The sequence below is a fragment of the Phyllobates terribilis genome, unplaced genomic scaffold, assembly GCF_046119375.1.
Source record: "Phyllobates terribilis strain yellow unplaced genomic scaffold, ASM4611937v1 Scaffold_769__1_contigs__length_694716, whole genome shotgun sequence".
NCBI classification, from domain to species: domain Eukaryota; kingdom Metazoa; phylum Chordata; class Amphibia; order Anura; family Dendrobatidae; genus Phyllobates; species Phyllobates terribilis.
The window spans coordinates 229,650-256,969 of NW_027363529.1; the positions used below are offsets into that span (position 1 = coordinate 229,650).

At 45.2% G+C, this 27,320-nt stretch overlaps 21 non-coding genes and 1 pseudogene across 21 annotated transcripts; all 22 read left to right on the forward strand.

Moving 5' to 3' along the window:
* The first annotated feature begins 166 nt into the window (after nucleotides 1-166).
* LOC141239172 (U2 spliceosomal RNA) lies at nucleotides 167-357 on the forward strand. The gene has a single exon (XR_012304578.1). It is a non-coding gene; the product is annotated as a U2 spliceosomal RNA (small nuclear RNA).
* A 1,118-nt stretch (nucleotides 358-1,475) lies between these two features.
* Nucleotides 1,476-1,666, forward strand: LOC141239173 (U2 spliceosomal RNA). Its single transcript, XR_012304579.1, has one exon. It is a non-coding gene; the product is annotated as a U2 spliceosomal RNA (small nuclear RNA).
* Nucleotides 1,667-2,784: 1,118 nt separating this feature from the next.
* Nucleotides 2,785-2,900, forward strand: LOC141239524 (U2 spliceosomal RNA; annotated as a pseudogene).
* A 524-nt stretch (nucleotides 2,901-3,424) lies between these two features.
* On the forward strand, nucleotides 3,425-3,606 carry LOC141239470 (U2 spliceosomal RNA). Its single transcript, XR_012304866.1, has one exon. It is a non-coding gene; the product is annotated as a U2 spliceosomal RNA (small nuclear RNA).
* Nucleotides 3,607-4,724: 1,118 nt separating this feature from the next.
* Nucleotides 4,725-4,915, forward strand: LOC141239174 (U2 spliceosomal RNA). Its single transcript, XR_012304580.1, has one exon. It is a non-coding gene; the product is annotated as a U2 spliceosomal RNA (small nuclear RNA).
* A 1,118-nt stretch (nucleotides 4,916-6,033) lies between these two features.
* LOC141239176 (U2 spliceosomal RNA) lies at nucleotides 6,034-6,224 on the forward strand. The gene has a single exon (XR_012304582.1). It is a non-coding gene; the product is annotated as a U2 spliceosomal RNA (small nuclear RNA).
* A 1,118-nt stretch (nucleotides 6,225-7,342) lies between these two features.
* On the forward strand, nucleotides 7,343-7,533 carry LOC141239177 (U2 spliceosomal RNA). The gene has a single exon (XR_012304583.1). It is a non-coding gene; the product is annotated as a U2 spliceosomal RNA (small nuclear RNA).
* Nucleotides 7,534-8,651: 1,118 nt separating this feature from the next.
* On the forward strand, nucleotides 8,652-8,842 carry LOC141239178 (U2 spliceosomal RNA). Its single transcript, XR_012304584.1, has one exon. It is a non-coding gene; the product is annotated as a U2 spliceosomal RNA (small nuclear RNA).
* A 1,118-nt stretch (nucleotides 8,843-9,960) lies between these two features.
* On the forward strand, nucleotides 9,961-10,151 carry LOC141239179 (U2 spliceosomal RNA). The gene has a single exon (XR_012304585.1). It is a non-coding gene; the product is annotated as a U2 spliceosomal RNA (small nuclear RNA).
* A 1,118-nt stretch (nucleotides 10,152-11,269) lies between these two features.
* On the forward strand, nucleotides 11,270-11,460 carry LOC141239180 (U2 spliceosomal RNA). The gene has a single exon (XR_012304586.1). It is a non-coding gene; the product is annotated as a U2 spliceosomal RNA (small nuclear RNA).
* Nucleotides 11,461-12,575: 1,115 nt separating this feature from the next.
* Nucleotides 12,576-12,766, forward strand: LOC141239446 (U2 spliceosomal RNA). The gene has a single exon (XR_012304844.1). It is a non-coding gene; the product is annotated as a U2 spliceosomal RNA (small nuclear RNA).
* Nucleotides 12,767-13,884: 1,118 nt separating this feature from the next.
* Nucleotides 13,885-14,075, forward strand: LOC141239181 (U2 spliceosomal RNA). The gene has a single exon (XR_012304587.1). It is a non-coding gene; the product is annotated as a U2 spliceosomal RNA (small nuclear RNA).
* Nucleotides 14,076-15,190: 1,115 nt separating this feature from the next.
* Nucleotides 15,191-15,381, forward strand: LOC141239182 (U2 spliceosomal RNA). Its single transcript, XR_012304588.1, has one exon. It is a non-coding gene; the product is annotated as a U2 spliceosomal RNA (small nuclear RNA).
* Nucleotides 15,382-16,499: 1,118 nt separating this feature from the next.
* On the forward strand, nucleotides 16,500-16,690 carry LOC141239183 (U2 spliceosomal RNA). The gene has a single exon (XR_012304589.1). It is a non-coding gene; the product is annotated as a U2 spliceosomal RNA (small nuclear RNA).
* Nucleotides 16,691-17,805: 1,115 nt separating this feature from the next.
* LOC141239185 (U2 spliceosomal RNA) lies at nucleotides 17,806-17,996 on the forward strand. Its single transcript, XR_012304590.1, has one exon. It is a non-coding gene; the product is annotated as a U2 spliceosomal RNA (small nuclear RNA).
* A 1,115-nt stretch (nucleotides 17,997-19,111) lies between these two features.
* LOC141239186 (U2 spliceosomal RNA) lies at nucleotides 19,112-19,302 on the forward strand. Its single transcript, XR_012304591.1, has one exon. It is a non-coding gene; the product is annotated as a U2 spliceosomal RNA (small nuclear RNA).
* Nucleotides 19,303-20,417: 1,115 nt separating this feature from the next.
* On the forward strand, nucleotides 20,418-20,608 carry LOC141239188 (U2 spliceosomal RNA). The gene has a single exon (XR_012304593.1). It is a non-coding gene; the product is annotated as a U2 spliceosomal RNA (small nuclear RNA).
* A 1,115-nt stretch (nucleotides 20,609-21,723) lies between these two features.
* On the forward strand, nucleotides 21,724-21,914 carry LOC141239189 (U2 spliceosomal RNA). The gene has a single exon (XR_012304594.1). It is a non-coding gene; the product is annotated as a U2 spliceosomal RNA (small nuclear RNA).
* Nucleotides 21,915-23,029: 1,115 nt separating this feature from the next.
* Nucleotides 23,030-23,220, forward strand: LOC141239190 (U2 spliceosomal RNA). The gene has a single exon (XR_012304595.1). It is a non-coding gene; the product is annotated as a U2 spliceosomal RNA (small nuclear RNA).
* Nucleotides 23,221-24,334: 1,114 nt separating this feature from the next.
* LOC141239191 (U2 spliceosomal RNA) lies at nucleotides 24,335-24,525 on the forward strand. Its single transcript, XR_012304596.1, has one exon. It is a non-coding gene; the product is annotated as a U2 spliceosomal RNA (small nuclear RNA).
* A 1,112-nt stretch (nucleotides 24,526-25,637) lies between these two features.
* LOC141239192 (U2 spliceosomal RNA) lies at nucleotides 25,638-25,828 on the forward strand. Its single transcript, XR_012304597.1, has one exon. It is a non-coding gene; the product is annotated as a U2 spliceosomal RNA (small nuclear RNA).
* A 1,115-nt stretch (nucleotides 25,829-26,943) lies between these two features.
* Nucleotides 26,944-27,134, forward strand: LOC141239194 (U2 spliceosomal RNA). The gene has a single exon (XR_012304599.1). It is a non-coding gene; the product is annotated as a U2 spliceosomal RNA (small nuclear RNA).
* The last annotated feature ends 186 nt before the right edge of the window (nucleotides 27,135-27,320 follow it).

Consider the following 27,320-nt stretch of genomic DNA (forward strand, 5'->3'; position numbering starts at 1 on the left):
GATCTAAAACGCGTGGATTGCAGCAGCAGCAAGCCGAAAAGTGCAGGCATGTAAGGGATCTAGAGGTTGACAACATGTCTTCTTAACGGGAGTCCAGGAGCTCATCTCCACAAATGGACTTTTTAGGATCCTTGGGTGGCTCCGTAGTTTGAAACCAATTCTGGTTATCGCTTCTCGGCCTTTTGGCTAAGATCAAGTGTAGTATCTGTTCTTATCAGTTTAATATCTGATACGTCCCCTATCTGGGGACCATATATTAAATGGATTTTTAGAACAGGGAGATGGAAAAAGAGCTTGCTCTGTCCACTCCACGCATTGACCTGGTATTGCAGTATCTCCAGGACCGGTGCACCCCTTCTTTAATGCAGTTTCTAAAATCAGAAAGAATTGAATTCAATGTTTTTTGTTCATTTTGCTTGTTTGTCGGATTTTGGGATGGACTCTTTGGCTCTGCTTTTCTTCTCCTCATTGGATTTTTCATGTTCAAAGTTGCAGAAGCCAGATTACAAGCTCATTTTGGTTCAACTTCAGCAACTGTGCATTGCATTGCCATGTAATGTGATGCAATGCTATCTTTCTAGCTCTCCCTTTCTACTTCCTTTTGGATAAACAGACATATTAGGCAAGCATTTTGGAGCTTTCACCTAAATAACTACAGGTGGTGAGATAAGCTGCACAATATAATTGACCTTTCAGTATATTGTTGCACACACACCATCTATTTAGCAAATGCCCTTGTTATCAACAGCAGCCTTTTAAACTCACCCGAGCTAACAGGTATGTGCGCTGGTTACACTGCTGCGCTTAAAATTTCTTTTTTGGTTTGCTACAATGCCTTTTCTGAAACGTTGTCTCCTTCTGCTGGAACACTGACTTCTTTCATTTAATGCCTGCAGACTATAAAAGAGAACCCAACCCAAAAAGTTTGGTTGATTAGTCTGTGGCATTCTGTTAAACTGTTGCTTATGGCGGTCTCTGTGAGCTTCTCAGCGACATTCAGCCAGCCAGGTATCCTGCCTGCAGTAGATGGAATGTGGCAATGGAACGCTGGCTGCGCGTGTCATAATAGGCTCTGAGCCTTTATATACCTGTGCACAGCAGCAGCCACCTTCAGTCTGCTGCTGGACAGCCAGCAGCAGCAGCAGCAGCAGGAGAGGTATGTAATCAGGAGCCCTCCTGCTAAGGGTAGACAGCTGCTCGTTCCACCCCACCCCCCGCCTTAATTGGTTCTCCTCCCTTCCAACGGTGTTGAGGCGGGTGGGAACAGCAGGGGGTGAAGGTGCTGTGTTTAAAGAGGTGGAGTTATGCAGATCTAAAACGCGTGGATTGCAGCAGCAGCAAGCCGAAAAGTGCAGGCATGTAAGGGATCTAGAGGTTGACAACATGTCTTCTTAACGGGAGTCCAGGAGCTCATCTCCACAAATGGACTTTTTAGGATCCTTGGGTGGCTCCGTAGTTTGAAACCAATTCTGGTTATCGCTTCTCGGCCTTTTGGCTAAGATCAAGTGTAGTATCTGTTCTTATCAGTTTAATATCTGATACGTCCCCTATCTGGGGACCATATATTAAATGGATTTTTAGAACAGGGAGATGGAAAAAGAGCTTGCTCTGTCCACTCCACGCATTGACCTGGTATTGCAGTATCTCCAGGACCGGTGCACCCCTTCTTTAATGCAGTTTCTAAAATCAGAAAGAATTGAATTCAATGTTTTTTGTTCATTTTGCTTGTTTGTCGGATTTTGGGATGGACTCTTTGGCTCTGCTTTTCTTCTCCTCATTGGATTTTTCATGTTCAAAGTTGCAGAAGCCAGATTACAAGCTCATTTTGGTTCAACTTCAGCAACTGTGCATTGCATTGCCATGTAATGTGATGCAATGCTATCTTTCTAGCTCTCCCTTTCTACTTCCTTTTGGATAAACAGACATATTAGGCAAGCATTTTGGAGCTTTCACCTAAATAACTACAGGTGGTGAGATAAGCTGCACAATATAATTGACCTTTCAGTATATTGTTGCACACACACCATCTATTTAGCAAATGCCCTTGTTATCAACAGCAGCCTTTTAAACTCACCCGAGCTAACAGGTATGTGCGCTGGTTACACTGCTGCGCTTAAAATTTCTTTTTTGGTTTGCTACAATGCCTTTTCTGAAACGTTGTCTCCTTCTGCTGGAACACTGACTTCTTTCATTTAATGCCTGCAGACTATAAAAGAGAACCCAACCCAAAAAGTTTGGTTGATTAGTCTGTGGCATTCTGTTAAACTGTTGCTTAAGGCGGTCTCTGTGAGCTTCTCAGCGACATTCAGCCAGCCAGGTATCCTGCCTGCAGTAGATGGAATGTGGCAATGGAACGCTGGCTGCGCGTGTCATTATAGGCTCTGAGCCTTTATATACCTGTGCACAGCAGCAGCCACCTTCAGTCTGCTGCTGGACAGCCAGCAGCAGCAGCAGCAGCAGGAGAGGTATGTAATCAGGAGCCCTCCTGCTAAGGGTAGACAGCTGCTCGTTCCACCCCACCCCCCGCCTTAATTGGTTCTCCTCCCTTCCAACGGTGTTGAGGCGGGTGGGAACAGCAGGGGGTGAAGGTGCTGTGTTTAAAGAGGTGGAGTTATGCAGATCTAAAACGCGTGGATTGCAGCAGCAGCAAGCCGAAAAGTGCAGGCATGTAAGGGATCTAGAGGTTGACAACATGTCTTCTTAACGGGAGTCCAGGAGCTCATCTCCACAAATGGACTTTTTAGGATCCTTGGGTGGCTCCGTAGTTTGAAACCAATTCTGGTTATCGCTTCTCGGCCTTTTGGCTAAGATCAAGTGTAGTATCTTTTGAAAAGGCAGTTTTGTCCTTGGGCTGCCCTAGTAAATTGATGCATATTACACACTGGTTTGGTGCACTTGTTAGTACGCCAGGTGGCTCATAGAGTTATCTGATGGAAAACATGGCCCTCCAGGATCGAAGTCACTAGGCTGGGTAAGTGTGAGGGCTTTGGAGCAATGTGCCCCAGGAGTAGGCGTCCTGGTGGGAGTCCAAGCTTACTGGGACTGGGAACCCCAGAAAGACTTGGCTTCGTAGCACGCCGCACCTTTGCCAATCATACTTTCTGAGCAACCCCCCCTATTCCTGGCCTCCGGGCTAGGAAGGGGAATTTTTATAAACCCGGTCGGAGGTCCGGTCAGCTTTGGGCTGAGAAACCAACACAGACTCCAGCTCCACTAGGGTGGCAGCCTAGATGGAAGCTGGGAGCACGAAAACGGCTCTTCTCCGGCTTCGGCTAGGGAGAGCATCGGAGATCCCTGACCCTCGCTGTGGCCTTCTGGCTCGGAGGGATGGGGATGGTTTATTGGGGACCCTCTCCTCCGGGAAGGGTCCACATGAATCCTCGCCTCGTGCGCTGTTTTGGTGTGACTTCGGTCACATTTTTCAGTGCCTTGGATGCAGCTTCAATCAAAAAATCTGTTCTTATCAGTTTAATATCTGATACGTCCCCTATCTGGGGACCATATATTAAATGGATTTTTAGAACAGGGAGATGGAAAAAGAGCTTGCTCTGTCCACTCCACGCATTGACCTGGTATTGCAGTATCTCCAGGACCGGTGCACCCCTTCTTTAATGCAGTTTCTAAAATCAGAAAGAATTGAATTCAATGTTTTTTGTTCATTTTGCTTGTTTGTCGGATTTTGGGATGGACTCTTTGGCTCTGCTTTTCTTCTCCTCATTGGATTTTTCATGTTCAAAGTTGCAGAAGCCAGATTACAAGCTCATTTTGGTTCAACTTCAGCAACTGTGCATTGCATTGCCATGTAATGTGATGCAATGCTATCTTTCTAGCTCTCCCTTTCTACTTCCTTTTGGATAAACAGACATATTAGGCAAGCATTTTGGAGCTTTCACCTAAATAACTACAGGTGGTGAGATAAGCTGCACAATATAATTGACCTTTCAGTATATTGTTGCACACACACCATCTATTTAGCAAATGCCCTTGTTATCAACAGCAGCCTTTTAAACTCACCCGAGCTAACAGGTATGTGCGCTGGTTACACTGCTGCGCTTAAAATTTCTTTTTTGGTTTGCTACAATGCCTTTTCTGAAACGTTGTCTCCTTCTGCTGGAACACTGACTTCTTTCATTTAATGCCTGCAGACTATAAAAGAGAACCCAACCCAAAAAGTTTGGTTGATTAGTCTGTGGCATTCTGTTAAACTGTTGCTTATGGCGGTCTCTGTGAGCTTCTCAGCGACATTCAGCCAGCCAGGTATCCTGCCTGCAGTAGATGGAATGTGGCAATGGAACGCTGGCTGCGCGTGTCATAATAGGCTCTGAGCCTTTATATACCTGTGCACAGCAGCAGCCACCTTCAGTCTGCTGCTGGACAGCCAGCAGCAGCAGCAGCAGCAGGAGAGGTATGTAATCAGGAGCCCTCCTGCTAAGGGTAGACAGCTGCTCGTTCCACCCCACCCCCCGCCTTAATTGGTTCTCCTCCCTTCCAACGGTGTTGAGGCGGGTGGGAACAGCAGGGGGTGAAGGTGCTGTGTTTAAAGAGGTGGAGTTATGCAGATCTAAAACGCGTGGATTGCAGCAGCAGCAAGCCGAAAAGTGCAGGCATGTAAGGGATCTAGAGGTTGACAACATGTCTTCTTAACGGGAGTCCAGGAGCTCATCTCCACAAATGGACTTTTTAGGATCCTTGGGTGGCTCCGTAGTTTGAAACCAATTCTGGTTATCGCTTCTCGGCCTTTTGGCTAAGATCAAGTGTAGTATCTGTTCTTATCAGTTTAATATCTGATACGTCCCCTATCTGGGGACCATATATTAAATGGATTTTTAGAACAGGGAGATGGAAAAAGAGCTTGCTCTGTCCACTCCACGCATTGACCTGGTATTGCAGTATCTCCAGGACCGGTGCACCCCTTCTTTAATGCAGTTTCTAAAATCAGAAAGAATTGAATTCAATGTTTTTTGTTCATTTTGCTTGTTTGTCGGATTTTGGGATGGACTCTTTGGCTCTGCTTTTCTTCTCCTCATTGGATTTTTCATGTTCAAAGTTGCAGAAGCCAGATTACAAGCTCATTTTGGTTCAACTTCAGCAACTGTGCATTGCATTGCCATGTAATGTGATGCAATGCTATCTTTCTAGCTCTCCCTTTCTACTTCCTTTTGGATAAACAGACATATTAGGCAAGCATTTTGGAGCTTTCACCTAAATAACTACAGGTGGTGAGATAAGCTGCACAATATAATTGACCTTTCAGTATATTGTTGCACACACACCATCTATTTAGCAAATGCCCTTGTTATCAACAGCAGCCTTTTAAACTCACCCGAGCTAACAGGTATGTGCGCTGGTTACACTGCTGCGCTTAAAATTTCTTTTTTGGTTTGCTACAATGCCTTTTCTGAAACGTTGTCTCCTTCTGCTGGAACACTGACTTCTTTCATTTAATGCCTGCAGACTATAAAAGAGAACCCAACCCAAAAAGTTTGGTTGATTAGTCTGTGGCATTCTGTTAAACTGTTGCTTATGGCGGTCTCTGTGAGCTTCTCAGCGACATTCAGCCAGCCAGGTATCCTGCCTGCAGTAGATGGAATGTGGCAATGGAACGCTGGCTGCGCGTGTCATAATAGGCTCTGAGCCTTTATATACCTGTGCACAGCAGCAGCCACCTTCAGTCTGCTGCTGGACAGCCAGCAGCAGCAGCAGCAGCAGGAGAGGTATGTAATCAGGAGCCCTCCTGCTAAGGGTAGACAGCTGCTCGTTCCACCCCACCCCCCGCCTTAATTGGTTCTCCTCCCTTCCAACGGTGTTGAGGCGGGTGGGAACAGCAGGGGGTGAAGGTGCTGTGTTTAAAGAGGTGGAGTTATGCAGATCTAAAACGCGTGGATTGCAGCAGCAGCAAGCCGAAAAGTGCAGGCATGTAAGGGATCTAGAGGTTGACAACATGTCTTCTTAACGGGAGTCCAGGAGCTCATCTCCACAAATGGACTTTTTAGGATCCTTGGGTGGCTCCGTAGTTTGAAACCAATTCTGGTTATCGCTTCTCGGCCTTTTGGCTAAGATCAAGTGTAGTATCTGTTCTTATCAGTTTAATATCTGATACGTCCCCTATCTGGGGACCATATATTAAATGGATTTTTAGAACAGGGAGATGGAAAAAGAGCTTGCTCTGTCCACTCCACGCATTGACCTGGTATTGCAGTATCTCCAGGACCGGTGCACCCCTTCTTTAATGCAGTTTCTAAAATCAGAAAGAATTGAATTCAATGTTTTTTGTTCATTTTGCTTGTTTGTCGGATTTTGGGATGGACTCTTTGGCTCTGCTTTTCTTCTCCTCATTGGATTTTTCATGTTCAAAGTTGCAGAAGCCAGATTACAAGCTCATTTTGGTTCAACTTCAGCAACTGTGCATTGCATTGCCATGTAATGTGATGCAATGCTATCTTTCTAGCTCTCCCTTTCTACTTCCTTTTGGATAAACAGACATATTAGGCAAGCATTTTGGAGCTTTCACCTAAATAACTACAGGTGGTGAGATAAGCTGCACAATATAATTGACCTTTCAGTATATTGTTGCACACACACCATCTATTTAGCAAATGCCCTTGTTATCAACAGCAGCCTTTTAAACTCACCCGAGCTAACAGGTATGTGCGCTGGTTACACTGCTGCGCTTAAAATTTCTTTTTTGGTTTGCTACAATGCCTTTTCTGAAACGTTGTCTCCTTCTGCTGGAACACTGACTTCTTTCATTTAATGCCTGCAGACTATAAAAGAGAACCCAACCCAAAAAGTTTGGTTGATTAGTCTGTGGCATTCTGTTAAACTGTTGCTTATGGCGGTCTCTGTGAGCTTCTCAGCGACATTCAGCCAGCCAGGTATCCTGCCTGCAGTAGATGGAATGTGGCAATGGAACGCTGGCTGCGCGTGTCATAATAGGCTCTGAGCCTTTATATACCTGTGCACAGCAGCAGCCACCTTCAGTCTGCTGCTGGACAGCCAGCAGCAGCAGCAGCAGCAGGAGAGGTATGTAATCAGGAGCCCTCCTGCTAAGGGTAGACAGCTGCTCGTTCCACCCCACCCCCCGCCTTAATTGGTTCTCCTCCCTTCCAACGGTGTTGAGGCGGGTGGGAACAGCAGGGGGTGAAGGTGCTGTGTTTAAAGAGGTGGAGTTATGCAGATCTAAAACGCGTGGATTGCAGCAGCAGCAAGCCGAAAAGTGCAGGCATGTAAGGGATCTAGAGGTTGACAACATGTCTTCTTAACGGGAGTCCAGGAGCTCATCTCCACAAATGGACTTTTTAGGATCCTTGGGTGGCTCCGTAGTTTGAAACCAATTCTGGTTATCGCTTCTCGGCCTTTTGGCTAAGATCAAGTGTAGTATCTGTTCTTATCAGTTTAATATCTGATACGTCCCCTATCTGGGGACCATATATTAAATGGATTTTTAGAACAGGGAGATGGAAAAAGAGCTTGCTCTGTCCACTCCACGCATTGACCTGGTATTGCAGTATCTCCAGGACCGGTGCACCCCTTCTTTAATGCAGTTTCTAAAATCAGAAAGAATTGAATTCAATGTTTTTTGTTCATTTTGCTTGTTTGTCGGATTTTGGGATGGACTCTTTGGCTCTGCTTTTCTTCTCCTCATTGGATTTTTCATGTTCAAAGTTGCAGAAGCCAGATTACAAGCTCATTTTGGTTCAACTTCAGCAACTGTGCATTGCATTGCCATGTAATGTGATGCAATGCTATCTTTCTAGCTCTCCCTTTCTACTTCCTTTTGGATAAACAGACATATTAGGCAAGCATTTTGGAGCTTTCACCTAAATAACTACAGGTGGTGAGATAAGCTGCACAATATAATTGACCTTTCAGTATATTGTTGCACACACACCATCTATTTAGCAAATGCCCTTGTTATCAACAGCAGCCTTTTAAACTCACCCGAGCTAACAGGTATGTGCGCTGGTTACACTGCTGCGCTTAAAATTTCTTTTTTGGTTTGCTACAATGCCTTTTCTGAAACGTTGTCTCCTTCTGCTGGAACACTGACTTCTTTCATTTAATGCCTGCAGACTATAAAAGAGAACCCAACCCAAAAAGTTTGGTTGATTAGTCTGTGGCATTCTGTTAAACTGTTGCTTATGGCGGTCTCTGTGAGCTTCTCAGCGACATTCAGCCAGCCAGGTATCCTGCCTGCAGTAGATGGAATGTGGCAATGGAACGCTGGCTGCGCGTGTCATAATAGGCTCTGAGCCTTTATATACCTGTGCACAGCAGCAGCCACCTTCAGTCTGCTGCTGGACAGCCAGCAGCAGCAGCAGCAGCAGGAGAGGTATGTAATCAGGAGCCCTCCTGCTAAGGGTAGACAGCTGCTCGTTCCACCCCACCCCCCGCCTTAATTGGTTCTCCTCCCTTCCAACGGTGTTGAGGCGGGTGGGAACAGCAGGGGGTGAAGGTGCTGTGTTTAAAGAGGTGGAGTTATGCAGATCTAAAACGCGTGGATTGCAGCAACAGCAAGCCGAAAAGTGCAGGCATGTAAGGGATCTAGAGGTTGACAACATGTCTTCTTAACGGGAGTCCAGGAGCTCATCTCCACAAATGGACTTTTTAGGATCCTTGGGTGGCTCCGTAGTTTGAAACCAATTCTGGTTATCGCTTCTCGGCCTTTTGGCTAAGATCAAGTGTAGTATCTGTTCTTATCAGTTTAATATCTGATACGTCCCCTATCTGGGGACCATATATTAAATGGATTTTTAGAACAGGGAGATGGAAAAAGAGCTTGCTCTGTCCACTCCACGCATTGACCTGGTATTGCAGTATCTCCAGGACCGGTGCACCCCTTCTTTAATGCAGTTTCTAAAATCAGAAAGAATTGAATTCAATGTTTTTTGTTCATTTTGCTTGTTTGTCGGATTTTGGGATGGACTCTTTGGCTCTGCTTTTCTTCTCCTCATTGGATTTTTCATGTTCAAAGTTGCAGAAGCCAGATTACAAGCTCATTTTGGTTCAACTTCAGCAACTGTGCATTGCATTGCCATGTAATGTGATGCAATGCTATCTTTCTAGCTCTCCCTTTCTACTTCCTTTTGGATAAACAGACATATTAGGCAAGCATTTTGGAGCTTTCACCTAAATAACTACAGGTGGTGAGATAAGCTGCACAATATAATTGACCTTTCAGTATATTGTTGCACACACACCATCTATTTAGCAAATGCCCTTGTTATCAACAGCAGCCTTTTAAACTCACCCGAGCTAACAGGTATGTGCGCTGGTTACACTGCTGCGCTTAAAATTTCTTTTTTGGTTTGCTACAATGCCTTTTCTGAAACGTTGTCTCCTTCTGCTGGAACACTGACTTCTTTCATTTAATGCCTGCAGACTATAAAAGAGAACCCAACCCAAAAAGTTTGGTTGATTAGTCTGTGGCATTCTGTTAAACTGTTGCTTATGGCGGTCTCTGTGAGCTTCTCAGCGACATTCAGCCAGCCAGGTATCCTGCCTGCAGTAGATGGAATGTGGCAATGGAACGCTGGCTGCGCGTGTCATAATAGGCTCTGAGCCTTTATATACCTGTGCACAGCAGCAGCCACCTTCAGTCTGCTGCTGGACAGCCAGCAGCAGCAGCAGCAGCAGGAGAGGTATGTAATCAGGAGCCCTCCTGCTAAGGGTAGACAGCTGCTCGTTCCACCCCACCCCCCGCCTTAATTGGTTCTCCTCCCTTCCAACGGTGTTGAGGCGGGTGGGAACAGCAGGGGGTGAAGGTGCTGTGTTTAAAGAGGTGGAGTTATGCAGATCTAAAACGCGTGGATTGCAGCAACAGCAAGCCGAAAAGTGCAGGCATGTAAGGGATCTAGAGGTTGACAACATGTCTTCTTAACGGGAGTCCAGGAGCTCATCTCCACAAATGGACTTTTTAGGATCCTTGGGTGGCTCCGTAGTTTGAAACCAATTCTGGTTATCGCTTCTCGGCCTTTTGGCTAAGATCAAGTGTAGTATCTGTTCTTATCAGTTTAATATCTGATACGTCCCCTATCTGGGGACCATATATTAAATGGATTTTTAGAACAGGGAGATGGAAAAAGAGCTTGCTCTGTCCACTCCACGCATTGACCTGGTATTGCAGTATCTCCAGGACCGGTGCACCCCTTCTTTAATGCAGTTTCTAAAATCAGAAAGAATTGAATTCAATGTTTTTTGTTCATTTTGCTTGTTTGTCGGATTTTGGGATGGACTCTTTGGCTCTGCTTTTCTTCTCCTCATTGGATTTTTCATGTTCAAAGTTGCAGAAGCCAGATTACAAGCTCATTTTGGTTCAACTTCAGCAACTGTGCATTGCATTGCCATGTAATGTGATGCAATGCTATCTTTCTAGCTCTCCCTTTCTACTTCCTTTTGGATAAACAGACATATTAGGCAAGCATTTTGGAGCTTTCACCTAAATAACTACAGGTGGTGAGATAAGCTGCACAATATAATTGACCTTTCAGTATATTGTTGCACACACACCATCTATTTAGCAAATGCCCTTGTTATCAACAGCAGCCTTTTAAACTCACCCGAGCTAACAGGTATGTGCGCTGGTTACACTGCTGCGCTTAAAATTTCTTTTTTGGTTTGCTACAATGCCTTTTCTGAAACGTTGTCTCCTTCTGCTGGAACACTGACTTCTTTCATTTAATGCCTGCAGACTATAAAAGAGAACCCAACCCAAAAAGTTTGGTTGATTAGTCTGTGGCATTCTGTTAAACTGTTGCTTATGGCGGTCTCTGTGAGCTTCTCAGCGACATTCAGCCAGCCAGGTATCCTGCCTGCAGTAGATGGAATGTGGCAATGGAACGCTGGCTGCGCGTGTCATAATAGGCTCTGAGCCTTTATATACCTGTGCACAGCAGCAGCCACCTTCAGTCTGCTGCTGGACAGCCAGCAGCAGCAGCAGCAGCAGGAGAGGTATGTAATCAGGAGCCCTCCTGCTAAGGGTAGACAGCTGCTCGTTCCACCCCACCCCCCGCCTTAATTGGTTCTCCTCCCTTCCAACGGTGTTGAGGCGGGTGGGAACAGCAGGGGGTGAAGGTGCTGTGTTTAAAGAGGTGGAGTTATGCAGATCTAAAACGCGTGGATTGCAGCAGCAGCAAGCCGAAAAGTGCAGGCATGTAAGGGATCTAGAGGTTGACAACATGTCTTCTTAACGGGAGTCCAGGAGCTCATCTCCACAAATGGACTTTTTAGGATCCTTGGGTGGCTCCGTAGTTTGAAACCAATTCTGGTTATCGCTTCTCGGCCTTTTGGCTAAGATCAAGTGTAGTATCTGTTCTTATCAGTTTAATATCTGATACGTCCCCTATCTGGGGACCATATATTAAATGGATTTTTAGAACAGGGAGATGGAAAAAGAGCTTGCTCTGTCCACTCCACGCATTGACCTGGTATTGCAGTATCTCCAGGACCGGTGCACCCCTTCTTTAATGCAGTTTCTAAAATCAGAAAGAATTGAATTCAATGTTTTTTGTTCATTTTGCTTGTTTGTCGGATTTTGGGATGGACTCTTTGGCTCTGCTTTTCTTCTCCTCATTGGATTTTTCATGTTCAAAGTTGCAGAAGCCAGATTACAAGCTCATTTTGGTTCAACTTCAGCAACTGTGCATTGCATTGCCATGTAATGTGATGCAATGCTATCTTTCTAGCTCTCCCTTTCTACTTCCTTTTGGATAAACAGACATATTAGGCAAGCATTTTGGAGCTTTCACCTAAATAACTACAGGTGGTGAGATAAGCTGCACAATATAATTGACCTTTCAGTATATTGTTGCACACACACCATCTATTTAGCAAATGCCCTTGTTATCAACAGCAGCCTTTTAAACTCACCCGAGCTAACAGGTATGTGCGCTGGTTACACTGCTGCGCTTAAAATTTCTTTTTTGGTTTGCTACAATGCCTTTTCTGAAACGTTGTCTCCTTCTGCTGGAACACTGACTTCTTTCATTTAATGCCTGCAGACTATAAAAGAGAACCCAACCCAAAAAGTTTGGTTGATTAGTCTGTGGCATTCTGTTAAACTGTTGCTTATGGCGGTCTCTGTGAGCTTCTCAGCGACATTCAGCCAGCCAGGTATCCTGCCTGCAGTAGATGGAATGTGGCAATGGAACGCTGGCTGCGCGTGTCATAATAGGCTCTGAGCCTTTATATACCTGTGCACAGCAGCAGCCACCTTCAGTCTGCTGCTGGACAGCCAGCAGCAGCAGCAGCAGGAGAGGTATGTAATCAGGAGCCCTCCTGCTAAGGGTAGACAGCTGCTCGTTCCACCCCACCCCCCGCCTTAATTGGTTCTCCTCCCTTCCAACGGTGTTGAGGCGGGTGGGAACAGCAGGGGGTGAAGGTGCTGTGTTTAAAGAGGTGGAGTTATGCAGATCTAAAACGCGTGGATTGCAGCAGCAGCAAGCCGAAAAGTGCAGGCATGTAAGGGATCTAGAGGTTGACAACATGTCTTCTTAACGGGAGTCCAGGAGCTCATCTCCACAAATGGACTTTTTAGGATCCTTGGGTGGCTCCGTAGTTTGAAACCAATTCTGGTTATCGCTTCTCGGCCTTTTGGCTAAGATCAAGTGTAGTATCTGTTCTTATCAGTTTAATATCTGATACGTCCCCTATCTGGGGACCATATATTAAATGGATTTTTAGAACAGGGAGATGGAAAAAGAGCTTGCTCTGTCCACTCCACGCATTGACCTGGTATTGCAGTATCTCTAGGACCGGTGCACCCCTTCTTTAATGCAGTTTCTAAAATCAGAAAGAATTGAATTCAATGTTTTTTGTTCATTTTGCTTGTTTGTCGGATTTTGGGATGGACTCTTTGGCTCTGCTTTTCTTCTCCTCATTGGATTTTTCATGTTCAAAGTTGCAGAAGCCAGATTACAAGCTCATTTTGGTTCAACTTCAGCAACTGTGCATTGCATTGCCATGTAATGTGATGCAATGCTATCTTTCTAGCTCTCCCTTTCTACTTCCTTTTGGATAAACAGACATATTAGGCAAGCATTTTGGAGCTTTCACCTAAATAACTACAGGTGGTGAGATAAGCTGCACAATATAATTGACCTTTCAGTATATTGTTGCACACACACCATCTATTTAGCAAATGCCCTTGTTATCAACAGCAGCCTTTTAAACTCACCCGAGCTAACAGGTATGTGCGCTGGTTACACTGCTGCGCTTAAAATTTCTTTTTTGGTTTGCTACAATGCCTTTTCTGAAACGTTGTCTCCTTCTGCTGGAACACTGACTTCTTTCATTTAATGCCTGCAGACTATAAAAGAGAACCCAACCCAAAAAGTTTGGTTGATTAGTCTGTGGCATTCTGTTAAACTGTTGCTTATGGCGGTCTCTGTGAGCTTCTCAGCGACATTCAGCCAGCCAGGTATCCTGCCTGCAGTAGATGGAATGTGGCAATGGAACGCTGGCTGCGCGTGTCATAATAGGCTCTGAGCCTTTATATACCTGTGCACAGCAGCAGCCACCTTCAGTCTGCTGCTGGACAGCCAGCAGCAGCAGCAGCAGCAGGAGAGGTATGTAATCAGGAGCCCTCCTGCTAAGGGTAGACAGCTGCTCGTTCCACCCCACCCCCCGCCTTAATTGGTTCTCCTCCCTTCCAACGGTGTTGAGGCGGGTGGGAACAGCAGGGGGTGAAGGTGCTGTGTTTAAAGAGGTGGAGTTATGCAGATCTAAAACGCGTGGATTGCAGCAGCAGCAAGCCGAAAAGTGCAGGCATGTAAGGGATCTAGAGGTTGACAACATGTCTTCTTAACGGGAGTCCAGGAGCTCATCTCCACAAATGGACTTTTTAGGATCCTTGGGTGGCTCCGTAGTTTGAAACCAATTCTGGTAATCGCTTCTCGGCCTTTTGGCTAAGATCAAGTGTAGTATCTGTTCTTATCAGTTTAATATCTGATACGTCCCCTATCTGGGGACCATATATTAAATGGATTTTTAGAACAGGGAGATGGAAAAAGAGCTTGCTCTGTCCACTCCACGCATTGACCTGGTATTGCAGTATCTCCAGGACCGGTGCACCCCTTCTTTAATGCAGTTTCTAAAATCAGAAAGAATTGAATTCAATGTTTTTTGTTCATTTTGCTTGTTTGTCGGATTTTGGGATGGACTCTTTGGCTCTGCTTTTCTTCTCCTCATTGGATTTTTCATGTTCAAAGTTGCAGAAGCCAGATTACAAGCTCATTTTGGTTCAACTTCAGCAACTGTGCATTGCATTGCCATGTAATGTGATGCAATGCTATCTTTCTAGCTCTCCCTTTCTACTTCCTTTTGGATAAACAGACATATTAGGCAAGCATTTTGGAGCTTTCACCTAAATAACTACAGGTGGTGAGATAAGCTGCACAATATAATTGACCTTTCAGTATATTGTTGCACACACACCATCTATTTAGCAAATGCCCTTGTTATCAACAGCAGCCTTTTAAACTCACCCGAGCTAACAGGTATGTGCGCTGGTTACACTGCTGCGCTTAAAATTTCTTTTTTGGTTTGCTACAATGCCTTTTCTGAAACGTTGTCTCCTTCTGCTGGAACACTGACTTCTTTCATTTAATGCCTGCAGACTATAAAAGAGAACCCAACCCAAAAAGTTTGGTTGATTAGTCTGTGGCATTCTGTTAAACTGTTGCTTATGGCGGTCTCTGTGAGCTTCTCAGCGACATTCAGCCAGCCAGGTATCCTGCCTGCAGTAGATGGAATGTGGCAATGGAACGCTGGCTGCGCGTGTCATAATAGGCTCTGAGCCTTTATATACCTGTGCACAGCAGCAGCCACCTTCAGTCTGCTGCTGGACAGCCAGCAGCAGCAGCAGCAGGAGAGGTATGTAATCAGGAGCCCTCCTGCTAAGGGTAGACAGCTGCTCGTTCCACCCCACCCCCCGCCTTAATTGGTTCTCCTCCCTTCCAACGGTGTTGAGGCGGGTGGGAACAGCAGGGGGTGAAGGTGCTGTGTTTAAAGAGGTGGAGTTATGCAGATCTAAAACGCGTGGATTGCAGCAACAGCAAGCCGAAAAGTGCAGGCATGTAAGGGATCTAGAGGTTGACAACATGTCTTCTTAACGGGAGTCCAGGAGCTCATCTCCACAAATGGACTTTTTAGGATCCTTGGGTGGCTCCGTAGTTTGAAACCAATTCTGGTTATCGCTTCTCGGCCTTTTGGCTAAGATCAAGTGTAGTATCTGTTCTTATCAGTTTAATATCTGATACGTCCCCTATCTGGGGACCATATATTAAATGGATTTTTAGAACAGGGAGATGGAAAAAGAGCTTGCTCTGTCCACTCCACGCATTGACCTGGTATTGCAGTATCTCCAGGACCGGTGCACCCCTTCTTTAATGCAGTTTCTAAAATCAGAAAGAATTGAATTCAATGTTTTTTGTTCATTTTGCTTGTTTGTCGGATTTTGGGATGGACTCTTTGGCTCTGCTTTTCTTCTCCTCATTGGATTTTTCATGTTCAAAGTTGCAGAAGCCAGATTACAAGCTCATTTTGGTTCAACTTCAGCAACTGTGCATTGCATTGCCATGTAATGTGATGCAATGCTATCTTTCTAGCTCTCCCTTTCTACTTCCTTTTGGATAAACAGACATATTAGGCAAGCATTTTGGAGCTTTCACCTAAATAACTACAGGTGGTGAGATAAGCTGCACAATATAATTGACCTTTCAGTATATTGTTGCACACACACCATCTATTTAGCAAATGCCCTTGTTATCAACAGCAGCCTTTTAAACTCACCCGAGCTAACAGGTATGTGCGCTGGTTACACTGCTGCGCTTAAAATTTCTTTTTTGGTTTGCTACAATGCCTTTTCTGAAACGTTGTCTCCTTCTGCTGGAACACTGACTTCTTTCATTTAATGCCTGCAGACTATAAAAGAGAACCCAACCCAAAAAGTTTGGTTGATTAGTCTGTGGCATTCTGTTAAACTGTTGCTTATGGCGGTCTCTGTGAGCTTCTCAGCGACATTCAGCCAGCCAGGTATCCTGCCTGCAGTAGATGGAATGTGGCAATGGAACGCTGGCTGCGCGTGTCATAATAGGCTCTGAGCCTTTATATACCTGTGCACAGCAGCAGCCACCTTCAGTCTGCTGCTGGACAGCCAGCAGCAGCAGCAGCAGCAGGAGAGGTATGTAATCAGGAGCCCTCCTGCTAAGGGTAGACAGCTGCTCGTTCCACCCCACCCCCCGCCTTAATTGGTTCTCCTCCCTTCCAACGGTGTTGAGGCGGGTGGGAACAGCAGGGGGTGAAGGTGCTGTGTTTAAAGAGGTGGAGTTATGCAGATCTAAAACGCGTGGATTGCAGCAGCAGCAAGCCGAAAAGTGCAGGCATGTAAGGGATCTAGAGGTTGACAACATGTCTTCTTAACGGGAGTCCAGGAGCTCATCTCCACAAATGGACTTTTTAGGATCCTTGGGTGGCTCCGTAGTTTGAAACCAATTCTGGTTATCGCTTCTCGGCCTTTTGGCTAAGATCAAGTGTAGTATCTGTTCTTATCAGTTTAATATCTGATACGTCCCCTATCTGGGGACCATATATTAAATGGATTTTTAGAACAGGGAGATGGAAAAAGAGCTTGCTCTGTCCACTCCACGCATTGACCTGGTATTGCAGTATCTCCAGGACCGGTGCACCCCTTCTTTAATGCAGTTTCTAAAATCAGAAAGAATTGAATTCAATGTTTTTTGTTCATTTTGCTTGTTTGTCGGATTTTGGGATGGACTCTTTGGCTCTGCTTTTCTTCTCCTCATTGGATTTTTCATGTTCAAAGTTGCAGAAGCCAGATTACAAGCTCATTTTGGTTCAACTTCAGCAACTGTGCATTGCATTGCCATGTAATGTGATGCAATGCTATCTTTCTAGCTCTCCCTTTCTACTTCCTTTTGGATAAACAGACATATTAGGCAAGCATTTTGGAGCTTTCACCTAAATAACTACAGGTGGTGAGATAAGCTGCACAATATAATTGACCTTTCAGTATATTGTTGCACACACACCATCTATTTAGCAAATGCCCTTGTTATCAACAGCAGCCTTTTAAACTCACCCGAGCTAACAGGTATGTGCGCTGGTTACACTGCTGCGCTTAAAATTTCTTTTTTGGTTTGCTACAATGCCTTTTCTGAAACGTTGTCTCCTTCTGCTGGAACACTGACTTCTTTCATTTAATGCCTGCAGACTATAAAAGAGAACCCAACCCAAAAAGTTTGGTTGATTAGTCTGTGGCATTCTGTTAAACTGTTGCTTATGGCGGTCTCTGTGAGCTTCTCAGCGACATTCAGCCAGCCAGGTATCCTGCCTGCAGTAGATGGAATGTGGCAATGGAACGCTGGCTGCGCGTGTCATAATAGGCTCTGAGCCTTTATATACCTGTGCACAGCAGCAGCCACCTTCAGTCTGCTGCTGGACAGCCAGCAGCAGCAGCAGCAGGAGAGGTATGTAATCAGGAGCCCTCCTGCTAAGGGTAGACAGCTGCTCGTTCCACCCCACCCCCCGCCTTAATTGGTTCTCCTCCCTTCCAACGGTGTTGAGGCGGGTGGGAACAGCAGGGGGTGAAGGTGCTGTGTTTAAAGAGGTGGAGTTATGCAGATCTAAAACGCGTGGATTGCAGCAGCAGCAAGCCGAAAAGTGCAGGCATGTAAGGGATCTAGAGGTTGACAACATGTCTTCTTAACGGGAGTCCAGGAGCTCATCTCCACAAATGGACTTTTTAGGATCCTTGGGTGGCTCCGTAGTTTGAAACCAATTCTGGTTATCGCTTCTCGGCCTTTTGGCTAAGATCAAGTGTAGTATCTGTTCTTATCAGTTTAATATCTGATACGTCCCCTATCTGGGGACCATATATTAAATGGATTTTTAGAACAGGGAGATGGAAAAAGAGCTTGCTCTGTCCACTCCACGCATTGACCTGGTATTGCAGTATCTCCAGGACCGGTGCACCCCTTCTTTAATGCAGTTTCTAAAATCAGAAAGAATTGAATTCAATGTTTTTTGTTCATTTTGCTTGTTTGTCGGATTTTGGGATGGACTCTTTGGCTCTGCTTTTCTTCTCCTCATTGGATTTTTCATGTTCAAAGTTGCAGAAGCCAGATTACAAGCTCATTTTGGTTCAACTTCAGCAACTGTGCATTGCATTGCCATGTAATGTGATGCAATGCTATCTTTCTAGCTCTCCCTTTCTACTTCCTTTTGGATAAACAGACATATTAGGCAAGCATTTTGGAGCTTTCACCTAAATAACTACAGGTGGTGAGATAAGCTGCACAATATAATTGACCTTTCAGTATATTGTTGCACACACACCATCTATTTAGCAAATGCCCTTGTTATCAACAGCAGCCTTTTAAACTCACCCGAGCTAACAGGTATGTGCGCTGGTTACACTGCTGCGCTTAAAATTTCTTTTTTGGTTTGCTACAATGCCTTTTCTGAAACGTTGTCTCCTTCTGCTGGAACACTGACTTCTTTCATTTAATGCCTGCAGACTATAAAAGAGAACCCAACCCAAAAAGTTTGGTTGATTAGTCTGTGGCATTCTGTTAAACTGTTGCTTATGGCGGTCTCTGTGAGCTTCTCAGCGACATTCAGCCAGCCAGGTATCCTGCCTGCAGTAGATGGAATGTGGCAATGGAACGCTGGCTGCGCGTGTCATAATAGGCTCTGAGCCTTTATATACCTGTGCACAGCAGCAGCCACCTTCAGTCTGCTGCTGGACAGCCAGCAGCAGCAGCAGCAGGAGAGGTATGTAATCAGGAGCCCTCCTGCTAAGGGTAGACAGCTGCTCGTTCCACCCCACCCCCCGCCTTAATTGGTTCTCCTCCCTTCCAACGGTGTTGAGGCGGGTGGGAACAGCAGGGGGTGAAGGTGCTGTGTTTAAAGAGGTGGAGTTATGCAGATCTAAAACGCGTGGATTGCAGCAGCAGCAAGCCGAAAAGTGCAGGCATGTAAGGGATCTAGAGGTTGACAACATGTCTTCTTAACGGGAGTCCAGGAGCTCATCTCCACAAATGGACTTTTTAGGATCCTTGGGTGGCTCCGTAGTTTGAAACCAATTCTGGTTATCGCTTCTCGGCCTTTTGGCTAAGATCAAGTGTAGTATCTGTTCTTATCAGTTTAATATCTGATACGTCCCCTATCTGGGGACCATATATTAAATGGATTTTTAGAACAGGGAGATGGAAAAAGAGCTTGCTCTGTCCACTCCACGCATTGACCTGGTATTGCAGTATCTCCAGGACCGGTGCACCCCTTCTTTAATGCAGTTTCTAAAATCAGAAAGAATTGAATTCAATGTTTTTTGTTCATTTTGCTTGTTTGTCAGATTTTGGGATGGACTCTTTGGCTCTGCTTTTCTTCTCCTCATTGGATTTTTCATGTTCAAAGTTGCAGAAGCCAGATTACAAGCTCATTTTGGTTCAACTTCAGCAACTGTGCATTGCATTGCCATGTAATGTGATGCAATGCTATCTTTCTAGCTCTCCCTTTCTACTTCCTTTTGGATAAACAGACATATTAGGCAAGCATTTTGGAGCTTTCACCTAAATAACTACAGGTGGTGAGATAAGCTGCACAATATAATTGACCTTTCAGTATATTGTTGCACACACACCATCTATTTAGCAAATGCCCTTGTTATCAACAGCAGCCTTTTAAACTCACCCGAGCTAACAGGTATGTGCGCTGGTTACACTGCTGCGCTTAAAATTTCTTTTTTGGTTTGCTACAATGCCTTTTCTGAAACGTTGTCTCCTTCTGCTGGAACACTGACTTCTTTCATTTAATGCCTGCAGACTATAAAAGAGAACCCAACCCAAAAAGTTTGGTTGATTAGTCTGTGGCATTCTGTTAAACTGTTGCTTATGGCGGTCTCTGTGAGCTTCTCAGCGACATTCAGCCAGCCAGGTATCCTGCCTGCAGTAGATGGAATGTGGCAATGGAACGCTGGCTGCGCGTGTCATAATAGGCTCTGAGCCTTTATATACCTGTGCACAGCAGCAGCCACCTTCAGTCTGCTGCTGGACAGCCAGCAGCAGCAGCAGCAGGAGAGGTATGTAATCAGGAGCCCTCCTGCTAAGGGTAGACAGCTGCTCGTTCCACCCCACCCCCCACCTTAATTGGTTCTCCTCCCTTCCAACGGTGTTGAGGCGGGTGGGAACAGCAGGGGGTGAAGGTGCTGTGTTTAAAGAGGTGGAGTTATGCAGATCTAAAACGCGTGGATTGCAGCAGCAGCAAGCCGAAAAGTGCAGGCATGTAAGGGATCTAGAGGTTGACAACATGTCTTCTTAACGGGAGTCCAGGAGCTCATCTCCACAAATGGACTTTTTAGGATCCTTGGGTGGCTCCGTAGTTTGAAACCAATTCTGGTTATCGCTTCTCGGCCTTTTGGCTAAGATCAAGTGTAGTATCTGTTCTTATCAGTTTAATATCTGATACGTCCCCTATCTGGGGACCATATATTAAATGGATTTTTAGAACAGGGAGATGGAAAAAGAGCTTGCTCTGTCCACTCCACGCATTGACCTGGTATTGCAGTATCTCCAGGACCGGTGCACCCCTTCTTTAATGCAGTTTCTAAAATCAGAAAGAATTGAATTCAATGTTTTTTGTTCATTTTGCTTGTTTGTCGGATTTTGGGATGGACTCTTTGGCTCTGCTTTTCTTCTCCTCATTGGATTTTTCATGTTCAAAGTTGCAGAAGCCAGATTACAAGCTCATTTTGGTTCAACTTCAGCAACTGTGCATTGCATTGCCATGTAATGTGATGCAATGCTATCTTTCTAGCTCTCCCTTTCTACTTCCTTTTGGATAAACAGACATATTAGGCAAGCATTTTGGAGCTTTCACCTAAATAACTACAGGTGGTGAGATAAGCTGCACAATATAATTGACCTTTCAGTATATTGTTGCACACACACCATCTATTTAGCAAATGCCCTTGTTATCAACAGCAGCCTTTTAAACTCACCCGAGCTAACAGGTATGTGCGCTGGTTACACTGCTGCGCTTAAAATTTCTTTTTTGGTTTGCTACAATGCCTTTTCTGAAACGTTGTCTCCTTCTGCTGGAACACTGACTTCTTTCATTTAATGCCTGCAGACTATAAAAGAGAACCCAACCCAAAAAGTTTGGTTGATTAGTCTGTGGCATTCTGTTAAACTGTTGCTTATGGCGGTCTCTGTGAGCTTCTCAGCGACATTCAGCCAGCCAGGTATCCTGCCTGCAGTAGATGGAATGTGGCAATGGAACGCTGGCTGCGCGTGTCATAATAGGCTCTGAGCCTTTATATACCTGTGCACAGCAGCAGCCACCTTCAGTCTGCTGCTGGACAGCCAGCAGCAGCAGCAGCAGGAGAGGTATGTAATCAGGAGCCCTCCTGCTAAGGGTAGACAGCTGCTCGTTCCACCCCACCCCCCGCCTTAATTGGTTCTCCTCCCTTCCAACGGTGTTGAGGCGGGTGGGAACAGCAGGGGTTGAAGGTGCTGTGTTTAAAGAGGTGGAGTTATGCAGATCTAAAACGCGTGGATTGCAGCAGCAGCAAGCCGAAAAGTGCAGGCATGTAAGGGATCTAGAGGTTGACAACATGTCTTCTTAACGGGAGTCCAGGAGCTCATCTCCACAAATGGACTTTTTAGGATCCTTGGGTGGCTCCGTAGTTTGAAACCAATTCTGGTTATCGCTTCTCGGCCTTTTGGCTAAGATCAAGTGTAGTATCTGTTCTTATCAGTTTAATATCTGATACGTCCCCTATCTGGGGACCATATATTAAATGGATTTTTAGAACAGGGAGATGGAAAAAGAGCTTGCTCTGTCCACTCCACGCATTGACCTGGTATTGCAGTATCTCCAGGACCGGTGCACCCCTTCTTTAATGCAGTTTCTAAAATCAGAAAGAATTGAATTCAATGTTTTTTGTTCATTTTGCTTGTTTGTCGGATTTTGGGATGGACTCTTTGGCTCTGCTTTTCTTCTCCTCATTGGATTTTTCATGTTCAAAGTTGCAGAAGCCAGATTACAAGCTCATTTTCGTTCAACTTCAGCAACTGTGCATTGCATTGCCATGTAATGTGATGCAATGCTATCTTTCTAGCTCTCCCTTTCTACTTCCTTTTGGATAAACAGACATATTAGGCAAGCATTTTGGAGCTTTCACCTAAATAACTACAGGTGGTGAGATAAGCTGCACAATATAATTGACCTTTCAGTATATTGTTGCACACACACCATCTATTTAGCAAATGCCCTTGTTATCAACAGCAGCCTTTTAAACTCACCCGAGCTAACAGGTATGTGCGCTGGTTACACTGCTGCGCTTAAAATTTCTTTTTTGGTTTGCTACAATGCCTTTTCTGAAACGTTGTCTCCTTCTGCTGGAACACTGACTTCTTTCATTTAATGCCTGCAGACTATAAAAGAGAACCCAACCCAAAAAGTTTGGTTGATTAGTCTGTGGCATTCTGTTAAACTGTTGCTTATGGCGGTCTCTGTGAGCTTCTCAGCGACATTCAGCCAGCCAGGTATCCTGCCTGCAGTAGATGGAATGTGGCAATGGAACGCTGGCTGCGCGTGTCATAATAGGCTCTGAGACTTTATATACCTGTGCACAGCAGCAGCCACCTTCAGTCTGCTGCTGGACAGCCAGCAGCAGCAGCAGCAGGAGAGGTATGTAATCAGGAGCCCTCCTGCTAAGGGTAGACAGCTGCTCGTTCCACCCCACCCCCCGCCTTAATTGGTTCTCCTCCCTTCCAACGGTGTTGAGGCGGGTGGGAACAGCAGGGGGTGAAGGTGCTGTGTTTAAAGAGGTGGAGTTATGCAGATCTAAAACGCGTGGATTGCAGCAGCAGCAAGCCGAAAAGTGCAGGCATGTAAGGGATCTAGAGGTTGACAACATGTCTTCTTAACGGGAGTCCAGGAGCTCATCTCCACAAATGGACTTTTTAGGATCCTTGGGTGGCTCCGTAGTTTGAAACCAATTCTGGTTATCGCTTCTCGGCCTTTTGGCTAAGATCAAGTGTAGTATCTGTTCTTATCAGTTTAATATCTGATACGTCCCCTATCTGGGGACCATATATTAAATGGATTTTTAGAACAGGGAGATGGAAAAAGAGCTTGCTCTGTCCACTCCACGCATTGACCTGGTATTGCAGTATCTCCAGGACCGGTGCACCCCTTCTTTAATGCAGTTTCTAAAATCAGAAAGAATTGAATTCAATGTTTTTTGTTCATTTTGCTTGTTTGTCGGATTTTGGGATGGACTCTTTGGCTCTGCTTTTCTTCTCCTCATTGGATTTTTCATGTTCAAAGTTGCAGAAGCCAGATTACAAGCTCATTTTGGTTCAACTTCAGCAACTGTGCATTGCATTGCCATGTAATGTGATGCAATGCTATCTTTCTAGCTCTCCCTTTCTACTTCCTTTTGGATAAACAGACATATTAGGCAAGCATTTTGGAGCTTTCACCTAAATAACTACAGGTGGTGAGATAAGCTGCACAATATAATTGACCTTTCAGTATATTGTTGCACACACACCATCTATTTAGCAAATGCCCTTGTTATCAACAGCAGCCTTTTAAACTCACCCGAGCTAACAGGTATGTGCGCTGGTTACACTGCTGCGCTTAAAATTTCTTTTTTGGTTTGCTACAATGCCTTTTCTGAAACGTTGTCTCCTTCTGCTGGAACACTGACTTCTTTCATTTAATGCCTGCAGACTATAAAAGAGAACCCAACCCAAAAAGTTTGGTTGATTAGTCTGTGGCATTCTGTTAAACTGTTGCTTATGGCGGTCTCTGTGAGCTTCTCAGCGACATTCAGCCAGCCAGGTATCCTGCCTGCAGTAGATGGAATGTGGCAATGGAACGCTGGCTGCGCGTGTCATAATAGGCTCTGAGCCTTTATATACCTGTGCACAGCAGCAGCCACCTTCAGTCTGCTGCTGGACAGCCAGCAGCAGCAGCAGCAGGAGAGGTATGTAATCAGGAGCCCTCCTGCTAAGGGTAGACAGCTGCTCGTTCCACCCCCCCCCCGCCTTAATTGGTTCTCCTCCCTTCCAACGGTGTTGAGGCGGGTTGGAACAGCAGGGGGTGAAGGTGCTGTGTTTAAAGAGGTGGAGTTATGCAGATCTAAAACGCGTGGATTGCAGCAGCAGCAAGCCGAAAAGTGCAGGCATGTAAGGGATCTAGAGGTTGACAACATGTCTTCTTAACGGGAGTCCAGGAGCTCATCTCCACAAATGGACTTTTTAGGATCCTTGGGTGGCTCCGTAGTTTGAAACCAATTCTGGTTATCGCTTCTCGGCCTTTTGGCTAAGATCAAGTGTAGTATCTGTTCTTATCAGTTTAATATCTGATACGTCCCCTATCTGGGGACCATATATTAAATGGATTTTTAGAACAGGGAGATGGAAAAAGAGCTTGCTCTGTCCACTCCACGCATTGACCTGGTATTGCAGTATCTCCAGGACCGGTGCACCCCTTCTTTAATGCAGTTTCTAAAATCAGAAAGAATTGAATTCAATGTTTTTTGTTCATTTTGCTTGTTTGTCGGATTTTGGGATGGACTCTTTGGCTCTGCTTTTCTTCTCCTCATTGGATTTTTCATGTTCAAAGTTGCAGAAGCCAGATTACAAGCTCATTTTGGTTCAACTTCAGCAACTGTGCATTGCATTGCCATGTAATGTGATGCAATGCTATCTTTCTAGCTCTCCCTTTCTACTTCCTTTTGGATAAACAGACATATTAGGCAAGCATTTTGGAGCTTTCACCTAAATAACTACAGGTGGTGAGATAAGCTGCACAATATAATTGACCTTTCAGTGTATTGTTGCACACACACCATCTATTTAGCAAATGCCCTTGTTATCAACAGCAGCCTTTTAAACTCACCCGAGCTAACAGGTATGTGCGCTGGTTACACTGCTGCGCTTAAAATTTCTTTTTTGGTTTGCTACAATGCCTTTTCTGAAACGTTGTCTCCTTCTGCTGGAACACTGACTTCTTTCATTTAATGCCTGCAGACTATAAAAGAGAACCCAACCCAAAAAGTTTGGTTGATTAGTCTGTGGCATTCTGTTAAACTGTTGCTTATGGCGGTCTCTGTGAGCTTCTCAGCGACATTCAGCCAGCCAGGTATCCTGCCTGCAGTAGATGGAATGTGGCAATGGAACGCTGGCTGCGCGTGTCATAATAGGCTCTGAGCCTTTATATACCTGTGCACAGCAGCAGCCACCTTCAGTCTGCTGCTGGACAGCCAGCAGCAGCAGCAGGAGAGGTATGTAATCAGGAGCCCTCCTGCTAAGGGTAGACAGCTGCTCGTTCCACCCCACCCCCCGCCTTAATTGGTTCTCCTCCCTTCCAACGGTGTTGAGGCGGGTGGGAACAGCAGGGGGTGAAGGTGCTGTGTTTAAAGAGGTGGAGTTATGCAGATCTAAAACGCGTGGATTGCAGCAGCAGCAAGCCGAAAAGTGCAGGCATGTAAGGGATCTAGAGGTTGACAACATGTCTTCTTAACGGGAGTCCAGGAGCTCATCTCCACAAATGGACTTTTTAGGATCCTTGGGTGGCTCCGTAGTTTGAAACCAATTCTGGTTATCGCTTCTCGGCCTTTTGGCTAAGATCAAGTGTAGTATCTGTTCTTATCAGTTTAATATCTGATACGTCCCCTATCTGGGGACCATATATTAAATGGATTTTTAGAACAGGGAGATGGAAAAAGAGCTTGCTCTGTCCACTCCACGCATTGACCTGGTATTGCAGTATCTCCAGGACCGGTGCACCCCTTCTTTAATGCAGTTTCTAAAATCAGAAAGAATTGAATTCAATGTTTTTTGTTCATTTTGCTTGTTTGTCGGATTTTGGGATGGACTCTTTGGCTCTGCTTTTCTTCTCCTCATTGGATTTTTCATGTTCAAAGTTGCAGAAGCCAGATTACAAGCTCATTTTGGTTCAACTTCAGCAACTGTGCATTGCATTGCCATGTAATGTGATGCAATGCTATCTTTCTAGCTCTCCCTTTCTACTTCCTTTTGGATAAACAGACATATTAGGCAAGCATTTTGGAGCTTTCACCTAAATAACTACAGGTGGTGAGATAAGCTGCACAATATAATTGACCTTTCAGTATATTGTTGCACACACACCATCTATTTAGCAAATGCCCTTGTTATCAACAGCAGCCTTTTAAACTCACCCGAGCTAACAGGTATGTGCGCTGGTTACACTGCTGCGCTTAAAATTTCTTTTTTGGTTTGCTACAATGCCTTTTCTGAAACGTTGTCTCCTTCTGCTGGAACACTGACTTCTTTCATTTAATGCCTGCAGACTATAAAAGAGAACCCAACCCAAAAAGTTTGGTTGATTAGTCTGTGGCATTCTGTTAAACTGTTGCTTATGGCGGTCTCTGTGAGCTTCTCAGCGACATTCAGCCAGCCAGGTATCCTGCCTGCAGTAGATGGAATGTGGCAATGGAACGCTGGCTGCGCGTGTCATAATAGGCTCTGAGCCTTTATATACCTGTGCACAGCAGCAGCCACCTTCAGTCTGCTGCTGGACAGCCAGCAGCAGCAGCAGCAGGAGAGGTATGTAATCAGGAGCCCTCCTGCTAAGGGTAGACAGCTGCTCGTTCCACCCCACCCCCCGCCTTAATTGGTTCTCCTCCCTTCCAACGGTGTTGAGGCGGGTGGGAACAGCAGGGGGTGAAGGTGCTGTGTTTAAAGAGGTGGAGTTATGCAGATCTAAAACGCGTGGATTGCAGCAGCAGCAAGCCGAAAAGTGCAGGCATGTAAGGGATCTAGAGGTTGACAACATGTCTTCTTAACGGGAGTCCAGGAGCTCATCTCCACAAATGGACTTTTTAGGATCCTTGGGTGGCTCCGTAGTTTGAAACCAATTCTGGTTATCGCTTCTCGGCCTTTTGGCTAAGATCAAGTGTAGTATCTGTTCTTATCAGTTTAATATCTGATACGTCCCCTATCTGGGGACCATATATTAAATGGATTTTTAGAACAGGGAGATGGAAAAAGAGCTTGCTCTGTCCACTCCACGCATTGACCTGGTATTGCAGTATCTCCAGGACCGGTGCACCCCTTCTTTAATGCAGTTTCTAAAATCAGAAAGAATTGAATTCAATGTTTTTTGTTCATTTTGCTTGTTTGTCGGATTTTGGGATGGACTCTTTGGCTCTGCTTTTCTTCTCCTCATTGGATTTTTCATGTTCAAAGTTGCAGAAGCCAGATTACAAGCTCATTTTGGTTCAACTTCAGCAACTGTGCATT